Genomic DNA, 12,818 nt, shown 5'->3' with positions numbered 1-12,818 from the left:
TTACGTCTTTCTCCTAAGCTCTCCATCTAATGAGCCCGGAGTGGGTCCTTTTATATTCTGTGGCTGGAGCCGTAATTACCTATTAATCAAATAATTACCTTATTAAGGCTCCAGTCACATTCCCATGAGATTTATAGGGATGGGGTTTTCGTGCTGCACATGGCACCGAGATGGCTCTTGTCAGAGTTGTGAATGATCTGCTGATAAACTCTGACTCGGGCTTTCCATCAGTTTTAATTCTTCTAGATCTAAGTGCTGCCTTTCATACTGTAGACCATTCCATCCTATTGAATCATCTTGAAAGCACAGTAGAACTGTCTGGCCTTGTCCTATCCTGGTTCAAATCTTATCTTTCTGATAGGTTTCTGTTTGTCTCTATTGGGGAGGTAAAATCTGCATTATTGGAAGTTGTCTGTGGTGTTCCACAGGGCTCCATTCTAGGTCCCTTGTTGTTTTCAATATATATGCTACCGTTAAGTGACATTATCCGCAGACATGGAGAGAACTTCCACTGCTATGCTGATGATACCCAGCTATATTTGTCCCTGAAGCCAGGAATTTCTCCTGCCTGGGTGCCTTACAGTCATCAAGCATTGGATGTCACAGAATTTTCTAATGTTGAATTCAGATAAAACAGAGGTTATGCTAGTGGGATCACAGAACCAACTAAAAGGAAATGTGGGATTACATGAGCTCGACCTTTGCAGTTTCTCATCAAAACTTAAACTAGAAATTAAGATCTATCATTTGAGACTCATATTAGGGAGGTTACTAAAGTATCTTTTTACCATTTGAAAAATATAGCCAAACTAAGCCCGATTATTTCCGTATCTGATGCCGAGACTAATGTATGCCATTGTGTCTCAAGACATGCAGCCTGTTCAGAACACCGCCGCTAGAATTCTGACTAAAACCACAAAAAGTGAACATATTACCCCTGTTTTGGCCTCTTTACACTGGCTCCCTGTGCAGTATAGAATTGATTTTTAAGATTTTGCTGTTAACTACAAGGCCCTGAATGGATTAGCACCTAGTTATTTGCAGGAGTTACTGACCCCGTATCTTCCAAACAGCACTCTGAGATCACAGGATGCGGGTCTCCTAGGGTCAACAAAAGCAACACGGGAGGTAGCGCTTTTTCTTGTAGAGCCCCGAGATTATGGAATGCTCTACCTTCATTTGTCAGGGAAGCTGGGACCGTTACAGTTTTCAAGTCAAGACTAAAAACGCACTTTTATAAAATAGCTTATCTTAGTGGGTTTTAATTTAACTTTAAAATTGCTGCTTTTATATTATTATTATTATTATTATTATTATTATTATTATTATTATTATACTGTTATTTAAATCTGTTATTTAAATGGTCTGACTGTGGCAGTTGTATGTGTGACATGCTATACAAATGTATTGTGGTTTGTTCTTTTTTTCTGCTGTGTACGGTGCAGTGCTTCGCGATACTTTTGTATAAAAAGCACTATATAAATGCAATGAATAAATAAATAATACTCTTTAAAAGTGGTCCTTGTGAATGCGATTCTGTTTTAAAATTGTCTAAAGCAATACACAGAAATGCAAGTTTACAAGCAATTTAACTCCTTTATATTCAATATAAAAAACTGAAATAATAACATATCCTTTATTATTATTATTTATTTCTTAGCAGACACCCTTTTCCAGGGCGACTTACAATTGTTACAAGATATCACATTATTTTTACATACAGTTACCCATTTATACAGCTGGGTTTTTACTGGAGCAATCTAGGTAAAGTACCTTGCTCAAGGGTACTGCAGTAGTGTCCCCCACCTGGGATTGAACCCACAACCCTCCGGTCAAGAATCCAGAGCCCTAACCACTACTCCACACTATGTGCTCTTACTGGACTTTACTTGTTTATGAAAATATTTGTACTGTAAGTTAACTGCTGTTAGTCGAACCCACTCGCATGTAATTTACTGTGTTCTCTTTTTGCTCTTATTTGAAATTGATCTTTTGCTACTGATTTTATTGTACTTTACAACTGCTCTTATCTGTAATGTGATGTTCTGAAATGTGATACTTTGTAATGTGATACTTTGTCTATGATATTTTGTAACAATTGTTACAAAAGGGATAAGGGCGTCTGCTAAGAAATAAATAATAATAATAATAATAATAATAATAATAATAATAATAATAATAATAATAATAATAATAATAATAATAATAATATCAGTGTGTTTGCTGTTCACACGTATCTGCGTGCAAAGGGACTGAGTTTGTGTGTTCACAGTGCAGTTTTCAAGTGCTCTCAGCTTGTTTATATGGTTTGTGAACCGGATGTTTACAGTATCCTGCAGGCATATTGAAAGATGGCAGCTATTGATGTATTGCTCCAGTTTTTAATATAGCATGTTTTAGATTCTTACATATTGCTAGAGCCCCGTGAAAATTATTTGTATGTTTTACAATTGTTTTGTTTTATTTTTCACAAATTTAATTTTATTTCGTTTTATTACAGATACATATTAATAAAACAACTCCAGTAGTACAGTATACATCATGTTTTAACTACATACATATTGTAGCAAGCACGGGAATCACACAATGCAGTTTAATAGGCAGCTAATAAGCAGTTAGCACCATCCGCACACTCACTCATACACACACAGACAGCCCCTCCCCACCCCAGAGCACCACAGCACCTCTCAAAGTGCCAGTCACACAGCAAACAGCACAGGAGGAAGGGTTTCAGCAATGCCAGGTAATACATCACAACAATTGCTCTTTACAATAACTAACAAGGAAACACAACAACAATCAGAAGCAGTTTCCCCCACAAGATTTCCCACTCCCAGCATCCCCTGCTGCTAATTAGCATGTTGATGGGATGCCGGCTCCAGCGAGTCAGTCCGGCTGTGCCCGTTACTCAGCCCCCACCTCAGGGCCGAACGTCCCATCGGCCCAACACTTAATGTGCACACAAAGCCAGAGTCCTGGAGGCAGCCGACGGAAACGCTGGCCGCCCTTGTGAGCAGGTGTAGTGGCTGGGGGTTGGCGGAAATCGGAATGCTTCTACATGGACTCCCAGCTGATGGAAACCCCCACCCCGGTCTGTGTTGCTCGCGCTGTGTCCTCCTGTTGCTGCTCCCTGCGCTCGCAGTGTCCACAGCCATTCAGCAGGCAAGGTCGACGGGAGAGCGCGTCTGTATTTGTGTGGTGGCTGCCCACCCTGTGCAGGATTTTGAAATCGTACTCCTGCAGCTGCTCCAGCCAGCGGACAAGCTGGCCTTCGGGCTCCTTGAAATTAACCAGCCATTGGAGGGAGGCATGGTCAGTCCTCAGCATGAACTGTCTCCCACAGAGGACTGCCCGACTGAAGTAAGCGCTCTCCCCCGCCAGCCCCTGGTCGCTCACATTGGTGTCCAGGAGAAAGGGCGATCCGGTTGCAGGCGGCATCAAGATGGGGGCGCAGGTTGAAGCCTTCTTCAGAGCTCGGAAGGCACTCTCGCACAGCTCAGTTCAAACAAAAGGAGAAGACTTCCCTCTGCATCAGCCTACACTTCCCAGGGTGCAGTTTAAGACCGGCTGCGCGGAGTCTCTTTCAGGTTTGCCAGCGCGTCATCAAACGTGGCCGCGTGGACCAGCAGGTCATCAAGGTAAACAATGCACTGCTGGGGGGGGGATGTTTGTCAACACATGTTCCATAAGACGCTCAAACGTGGCTGGCCCTTGAACTGATTACGTGCGCATTGTGCATTTCTTTTACGATGTGGTCTGCGAGCCCCTGTCTGGCAAGTGGAAGTTGACACAGTCTCTGGCGAATGGGGCACTGCTCACCTGTTTCAATTTCGTGCTGAACCAGGGGTGTGCTCCCTGTCTCTTCTGGCTGTGCGGCAAAGGAGCTCTCAAACTCGACTGACAGTGTCCACAGCCTGGCACGCTGCTCCGGGCACAGCCCCGCACAGCTGTTGCACCAGACTGCTTCCACTGCAGCCCAAGCAGTAGTGAAAGAGAGGGGGGAGTCCAGTGGTCCGGCTGGTTCAAGTGGGGGGGGGGGATTTCCAGGTTTGGGGGGGCAGGGTCGGGATGGTAGAACAGTCATGGGGGGTTCAGGGAGGAGGGGGCAGGGGGAAACACAGGAAGTGGTAGCTGTCCAATGGAAGAAGGGGGACTACTTCCTGTCAGGGGCAGTCCGGAATGGCAATGCTTCCTCACTGTAAGTCAAGCAGGGGTCCTACTCGCTGCAAGAAATCTAGTCCCAGGATGCAGGGCTCTTGCATGGCCGCAATCCAGACCTCATGGGGGTTCGTCCATCAGCCATCCGTGACGTTCCTCAGCTGTACTGGGGTGGGTTGGGTTCTCTTTCTCCAGTCAGTGTTGGCTCCCTTCAGCACGTCTGGTCTTATGATTGTGATGGAGGATGCTGTGTCTATCAGTGCTGCGCAAGGAGCTCCGCAGCTACGGTTGGGCAGCTGGGTCTGTGGTTCCCTCCTTAGACAGACCCAAAACTGTTTCCCCAATGGCTGAGACACAGTGGGGGTTTCTAGGCACCTGCAGTCAGCAATTAGATGGCCAGGCTGTCCGCATCACCAGCATACTCTCTCTCTCCTGTGCATAGGGATAGCCGCCTGAGCTCGTGGTGGGGGGAGGGTGAAAGGCTCCTCTTCTTGGTCTCCCTCACCTGAGATTCGGCTCACTCGGACGGGTTGAACAGGGCTGTTGTCCTGTAACACACTCTGCGGCCATGGCATCATTTAATGCTTCGTCCAGGGTGATGGGACCGGCTAGTCTGATATGTTGACGCAGGGCAGAGGCATCAAATGCAGCTGGGTTCGTCCAGACAAGCTTGCCAAGCTCCCAGCTTCTCCCCTGGAGCTCTCCAGCAGAGTTGGAGCTGGTCTTGCAGGGCCAGATAGGACTGGTTTATTTAGATTTCCAGAAAGCTTTTGACAAAGTCCTGCATAAAAGATTAATTCTCAAACTGAACGCAGTAGGGATTCAAGGAAATGCATGCACATGGGTTAGGGGGTGGTTAACATGTAGAAAACAGAAAGTACTGATTAGAGGAGAAACCTCAAAATGGAGCGTGGTAACCAGTGGTGCACCACAAGGATCAGTATTAGGTCCTCTGCTATTCCTAATCTACATTAATGATTTAGATTCTGGTATAGTAAGCAAACTCGTTAAATTTGCAGACAACACAGAAATAGGAGGACTGGCAAATACTGTTGCAGCAGCAAAGGTCATTCAAAATGATCTAGACAGCATTCAGAACTGGACACACACATGGCAAATGAAATTTAATAGAGAAAAATGTAAAGTATTGCATGCAGGCAATACAAATGTGCATTATAAATATCATATGGGAGATACTGAAATTGAAGAAGGGAACTGTCTTCATCTAGACAATGTGGGGAAGTTATAAAAAAGGCCAACAAGATGCTCGGATATATTGTGAGAAGTGTTGAATTTAAATCAAGGGAAGTAATGTTAAAACTTTACAATACATTAGTAAGACCTCACCTAGAATACTGTGTTCAGTTCTGGTCACCTCGTTACAAAAATAATGCTGCTAGAGAAAGTGCAAAGAAGAGCAACCAGAATTATCCTGGGTTTAAAAGGCATGTTGTATGCAGACAGGCTAAAAGAATTGAATCTATTCAGTCTTGAACAAAGAAGACTATGTGGCGATCTGATTCAAACATTCAAAATCCTAAAAGGTATAGACAATGTCAACCCAGGGGAATTCTTTGAACTGAAAAAAGAAACAAGGACCAGGGGTCACAAATGGAGATTAGATAAAGGGGCATTCAGAACAGAAAATAGGAGGCACTTTTTTACACAGAGAATTGTGAGGGTCTGGAACCAACTCCCTAGTAATGTTGTTGAAGCTGACACCCTGGGATCCTTCAAGAAGCTGCTTGATGAGATTCTGGGATCAATAAGCTACTAACAACCAAATGAGCAAGATGGGCTGAATGGCCTCCTCTCGTTTGTAAACTTTCTTATGTTCTTATGTTCTTACTGAACCGCACCGAGTGCGGACCAAACCCTCTAAATGGACCCAGTGTGAACACAGCGACACTGATCATAATAAAATACAAATGAAGCATGTATAAATGTGCACTTACCGTGCTCAATCCTGGAAGTGCAGAAGAATCCAGATCATGCAGTACTAACATTCAATGCCACCCACCTATTTTTGGCGCTTAAAACTCCACCACTGTCAGAAACAGACAGTTCGGTGCTTTTACTGATTTCTACCCTCATCAGAAGAAAGGTTTTTTCAAGGCTTCAACCAAACTTATCTGCTTCTGCTTGCTCATTACTACCACTAAATAAACCGTATGGTTCTATAAGCTTAAAATGTCCAGTTTGCTTCACCTGATCGCACACGATCATATGGCAGCGGAGATTTTTCAAACCAGTGATGCACAGTGTGTAATGTGCGTACAGCTGTCAGTGCCAATGCATTAATCAACTGGTTCCACAGACCCAGATTACCACTAATATTGGACATTGTTAGTAAAGGCAGCATTATGTAGTCTAAGATTAGGGCTAATCAAATGTGAAACCATTTTCAAATAATGATTTCCATTACATGAGAGTAGATGTTAAAACTTCATGCTGATTTGAACTCAGCTCTCACCAAGATAAGCACTAACTAAGACGCAGCTTTACAGTAAACTAATGTGATCCATATGTGTTTCCATCCATTTGCGTTTCCTTCCATATGATGATGTAGATATCCTTCTGTCTGGTGTTAATGGCTGAAGTGTAATGCGGGCTCCAGGGATCAGCTTATTTTGCCTCCCCAGCACATCAGCACACACAACGGCTGCGATTCTGGATCCGGGGACCAACCACAGTGCGGTCTCCCCAGCGCATCAGCATGACAACCGTCTGGATTGAGCTAAGTAGGGTACATCTCTGGGGTCTTCAAGTGGGCACTTTCCATCCTCAGTGTTTCGTCAACTAGCCCATGACACCTCAAGAGGGCTCGACGGTGATTCTGGCGTCCCAGCATCACCCCCCTCCGTCCCCCACTCAACTCAGCCCAGCTTACTTACCCGTACATCAGCGTTTCTTTCTTTTTATTATGTTTGAGATGTCCAACCAGAATTTTTTCTGTCTCAACCACAGCCAGTTGCTGCTCCTCTCTGCTGCTCCAGATAAGTTCTTCACTGTGCGATGCAAATCTTGGCCACTGTATCCGACATCTCTGAGAAACCGGGTTCTATGTGCTACAAATCCTCGACAACCCACCTCCACTGCGTAAACCTGGACTCTCCATCCTTGCTATTCCGCTTCAGCAGCTAGTTGAGCGTACCGAAGTTTCTTCCTCTCATACACCTCATCTACAGCATCCTCCCATGGAACTGTTAACTCTACCAGGTGAACAAGGCGTGCTGATCTAGACCACAAGACAATATCTGGTCGAAGGTTAGTGGTGGCAATCTCAGGTGGAAAAATAAGCCATTGACCAACATCTGCCAGCATTTTCCAGTCTCTAGCAGCTTCCAGTTGTCCTGGGCGAGGACTGGTTTTAACACCTTTTCTTGGTGGTTGCTCTCCTGGGCGGAGGAATGTTGTCTTTTGTGTGTAATGTTTGGCTGTATGATGTCGCCACTCTTCGCTGGAGATTCATTGGCTTTGGCGCTCCTGCGGGTCAGGGAGGTAATATTGACAGGGACTGTTTCTCTTCATCGCGCAACAGCGCCCCTTACTGGCCAGGCACCTAGTGAGTGCAAGCAGAGACCTGCAGGGTTGGCCTTTGTCCTCCAGAGGCCGGTAACTCGCTGACATCCGCTCTCGAGTTCCTGGGTGTAGAAGAGGAAGCTGGCTTGGTCATGGGATCGGAGGATGCCTGCTGAATCTTCGGGTCTCCTGAGCCGTGTGGGGAATTGCTGCGCTCGAGGAAAAAAAAAAAAAGGACCTCTTAAATTGGGGAGAAAATCAGGGATAAAATAATTGGGCACTCTAAATTGAAATAATAATAATGGAGATGTTAAACGCAATAAACTCATGAAAACCAATATCTATTAAATTCCAACCCCTAAACAAAAGTGTTGGAGTGAAGGAAAGAACAGGAAAAATTCATGATCAATAAAAAATAAGTGTCTGTTGTTTCCCTTGTACAGCAAAGATTCATTAATCATAAATGTCCATATGCTCATTCAAATGAAAGCAAGTTTTTAAAACAAAGTTTTAAATAAAGTCTAATATTTATCAAGTTGATTACTTTAAGATTTTTGCAAGCATATATGTTTATTTAGTTATGTCTGTGAAATGGTGTGCTTTTAAATAGCGATAGTAAGATATGACCCTACTGACAGACAGTGAGAGAAAAGGGTTTCTTAGTTGGCTTTCCTAGCTGTTTCTTCAATGACAAGCTTAAAATGTTGAGATAAAATTATGCAGTCGACATTTCACAAATAAAAGTCCCTCAGTCTGTCAAAGTAAAACACCCCACATCTCTTGTCACGTGTGTGTAACTGAAATAATAGACTGCAGTTCCTCCTCCACTGTCGAATAAGAAGGAAAGCCCACACCTGGTGCTTCAAGAGGATGTGTATCATTAAAGGGATTATAACTAATAATTCCATCCTCTGTACCTATTGAGCGCTTCTATACACTATTTAGATTCCATATGTTCAGGTTTAAAAGAAGCACATTTCATAGCGAACATCAATACAGAATATCCAAAGAATAAAGACACTGTTTTCATACGGCCTCACCAGACGCACACACACACGCATGCACGCACGCACGCACACACACACACAGACACACACACAGTACATGTTTATATAGGGTATTAAATATATTAGAAGTAATGGTAGCTGACAAAATTCTTCCACAAATCGTCCCCATTTTACACTTCCATTAGCCGCATAGGTCTCAAATGTGCAGTTTTAAAAGAAACACATATTATAGGACACATGCATTTTTGTTTTAAAAACAGACATACTGTCTGCCAGTTTGGCTGGTCTTTGCTTGACAGGAAGTACTTCAGTATCTATCATCTGTAGGTATATTAAGTGGAAGAGTGTTCCAAAGATTGGAGCAATGTAAAAAATAAAACACTGACAATGGAGAACCACCAAAATATGGTTGTTAGCACACACATTGAATGACACTTAGAGTGTTCTGCATTAAGCAGCAATGTTACCACAAGGGCAGGTACAATGGTATGAGCTAAACAGAACATTTATTCAATTTGAATTTCTATTCTGTTTCTCAGAACATTCAATGACCCTTTATCTGCTAGTCTGATAATTGTCAGTTGGTAATTTGCATGGCACTGACTTTGTTTAAACAGCTGGGTTTTTTTGGTGTTGTTTTTCTAGTGCAGCAGCAATTGCCTATCCCTGATGTGACACAGCATGCTGTGAAAGCTGAAACCATCTGTCCTTGTGCACTCTATTCTTCATTGTGGCATTTACTGAGTTTTGAAAATTATCACAAAATGCACTTTAAAAACAATATAAGCAAAGTTAACTCCAAAGTTAAATTAAGTAATGTTACATTGTTCAAAGAAATGTTTAAACATGCACCCTGTGCAACAGGATCCAAACACATATTACTGTCTATTTACTTTTGTTTGAGCTGCACAAGTGTTGCCAAAAACAAAAAAACATTACAGTGTAAATATTAAAACTAAATGTGTAAAAAGCATATTTGTTCAGTTCTTTAAAGATCTGGTTACAGTTTGAAAAGTTTAACGACATGTTTTATGTATACCTAAGATGTCCACCGGTACCAGCTAAGTTACATCCGCTTTACATGCATTTAAACTATAGCCATCTAACTCAAAATAAAATGACTGACTCATAATAATTGAATGATTTAGTGACAGCTTTATTTGCATGAATTTGGATGTTCTTTCTCTCCTAGCAATATATATTTGTTCCTGCAGGTGGTAAATTCAAATAATTTTGCTGAGCAAACAAGCACATCAGTAACATTCAGCCCCTGTCACAGCTGTAAATGAACAAAATTAGAGCTATCAGCTTAGAGGGTTACTAGGTTATTAGGAGTCTCAGAGTGTATGGGGGGACCCTGTTTGTGTGTCTGTACACCTTTACAGTGATTGTAGGGGATGAATGTCATAATGACATGCTTGTCTTGCCATGAAAAACACAGACTTCAGGATCTCTACAAAACGCATCTAAACTTCCACAAAATGGAATACAGTAGACACAGAAAACAGAAGCCCTAATTAAGATAAGATGAATAAGTTCTACTAAGTTTTTATCATCATTGGACGAGTGGTTCTCTGCATATACGTTGAAATGAAAGTGTGACGTCAGGCAGTATGACTCTAAAGTGTGGCATGTACGTATATACAGACTTGACATATATAGAAACACAATGTACATCTGCCTCCACAAAACAAACACAACACCTTCAATAGTTTTAGCAGAGAGCTGAGATCTAGGAAGTCCAGTCACTGGTTTTGTGTGGCATTGATGAAGTCCTCAGTCCTCTTCAAACCTGTCACAATATGCCATATAAATAGCAATCAGTGAAATTTCAAGGTGCAGGCGCTTTAAAATGTCTGAATGAAATACAAGCATAATAAATGATAAAAAATACAAAATGATCCATCAAATAGAATTACTTGTCTGCACTATAACGTTAGTATTGATGGAGTTACCACAGCAATCACACATCGATGTTTCCATGAAGCACAGCAATGAGTGACCAGTGCAGAAAATGTGCATTATCCTTGCAGACGAAAGTGTACATGCCAAAGGCAGTAGAAAATCTACCACCTGACAGTATAAAAAAAATAAAGGGTTGCTGCAGATTTCAATATTCCCACAAACACATTCTGAAAAACCTGGATACAAAACAGGCCTATGAACAGCAAACTGTGGATGCAGGTCATCAGTGGTTCCAATTTGCTCAATGTCCTGATGTTGAGGACGCTGTGCTTATGCGGTTTAAAAATGCCTGTGATCAGAATGGGACATGCAGATTTCAAGTTGCAATGTATACTTTTTAAAACTTCACTTACAATCGTATTTTCAATAAAAAGCACAGTAGGCCTACTTTTAAATGTAGTGTAACAACCCTGGATCTGCTGTAACCACATTCGGGAAGGTTGTTCTGTGACCCAGCGTCAGAGGTTCACTGCAGCAGGTGTTCATGGAAATGGAGGCGAGGATCACGGTGAGGATGGAGATGGGAGATGTGAAGAGCAGCGGGAGAAGAGGGAGTCTGTCTGGGGTACCACTGGCAGGGCGGAGATGGGACCCATGTAAAGCCTTCCAAATTCAACGGCAAGATCGACTGGGAGGCTTTCCATTTCCAACTCGTTGCGCACGCTGCGCCAGCCCTTGGGAAGTGGCGTGGGACAGTATGGAACCCCTGCCAAATTCCCAAATTGCCTGTCAACAACCGAACACTGTACAGCCCCCCAGTAGTAGCTGACAGCACCACAGTTCCAACAGGGGACTTCGGTGGGGCACTTCTAAGAACATAAGAACATAAGAAAGTTTACAAACGAGAGGAGGCCATTCAGCCCATCTTGCTCGTTTGGTCGTTAGTAGCTTATTGATCCCAGAATCTCATCAAGCAGCTTCTTGAAGGATCCCAGGGTGTCAGCTTCAACAACATTACTGGGGAGTTGGTTCCAGACTCCAGCAATTCTCTGTGTAAAAAAGTGCCTCCTATTTTCTGTTCTGAATGCCCGTTTATCTAATCTCCATTTGTGACCCCTGGTCCATGTTTCTTTTTTCAGGTAAAAAAAAGTCCCCTGGGTTGACATTGTCAGTACCTTTTAGAATTTTGAATGCTTCAATCAGATCGCCGCGTAGTCTTCTTTGTTCAAGACTGAATAGATTCAATTCTTTTAGCCTGTCTGCATATGACATGCCTTTTAAACCCAGAATAATTCTTGTCGCTCTTCTTTGCACTCTTTCTAGAGCAGCAATATCCTTTTTGTAGTGAGGTGACCAGAACTGAACACAATATTATAGATAAGGTCTTAATAATGCATTGTAAAGTTTTAACATTACTTCCCTTGATTTGAATTCAACACTTTTCACTATGTATCTGAGCATCTTGTTGGCCTTTTTTATAGCTTCCCCACATTGTCTAGATGAAGACACTTCTGAGTCAACATAAACTCCAAGATCTTTTTCATAGATTCCTTCTTCAATTTCAGTATCTCCAATATGATGTTTATAGTGCACATTTTTATTGCCTGCGTGCAGTACCTTACACTTTTCTATATTAAATGTAATTTTCCATGTGTCTGCCCAGTTCTGAATGCTGTCTAGATCATTTTGAATGATGCAACAGTGTTTGCCACTCCTCCTATTTTTGTGTTCTTTGCAAATTTAACAAGTCTGCTTACTATACCAGAATCTAAGTCATTAATGTAGATTAGGAATAGCAGTACACCACTGGTTACCTCACTCCATTTTGAGGTTTCTCCTCTAATCAGTACTTTCTGTTTTCTACATGTTAACCACTCCCTAATCCATGTGCATGTACTTCCTTGAATCCCTACTGCGTTCAGTTTGAGAGTGAATCTTTTATGAGGGACTTTGCCAAAAGCTTTCTGGAAATATAAATAAATCATGTCGTATGCTTTGCAATTATCCATTGTCGATGCTGTATCCTCAAAAAAGTCAAGCAGATTAGTTAAACACGATCTTCCTTTCCTAAAACCATGCTGACTGTCTCCCAGGGTACTGTTACCATACAGGTAATTTTCCATTTTGGATCTTATTATAGTTTTCATCAGTTTCCATATAATAGAAGTCAGGCTCATTGGTCTGTAGTTACCTGGTTCGGTTTTGTCTCCCTTTTTGTGGCTCGGT

This window comes from Acipenser ruthenus, chromosome 2 (genome assembly GCF_902713425.1).
Source record: "Acipenser ruthenus chromosome 2, fAciRut3.2 maternal haplotype, whole genome shotgun sequence".
NCBI classification, from domain to species: Eukaryota; Metazoa; Chordata; class Actinopteri; order Acipenseriformes; family Acipenseridae; genus Acipenser; species Acipenser ruthenus.
The sequence above is the reverse complement of the archived record's forward strand: the minus strand, read 5'-3'. Positions refer to the sequence as shown.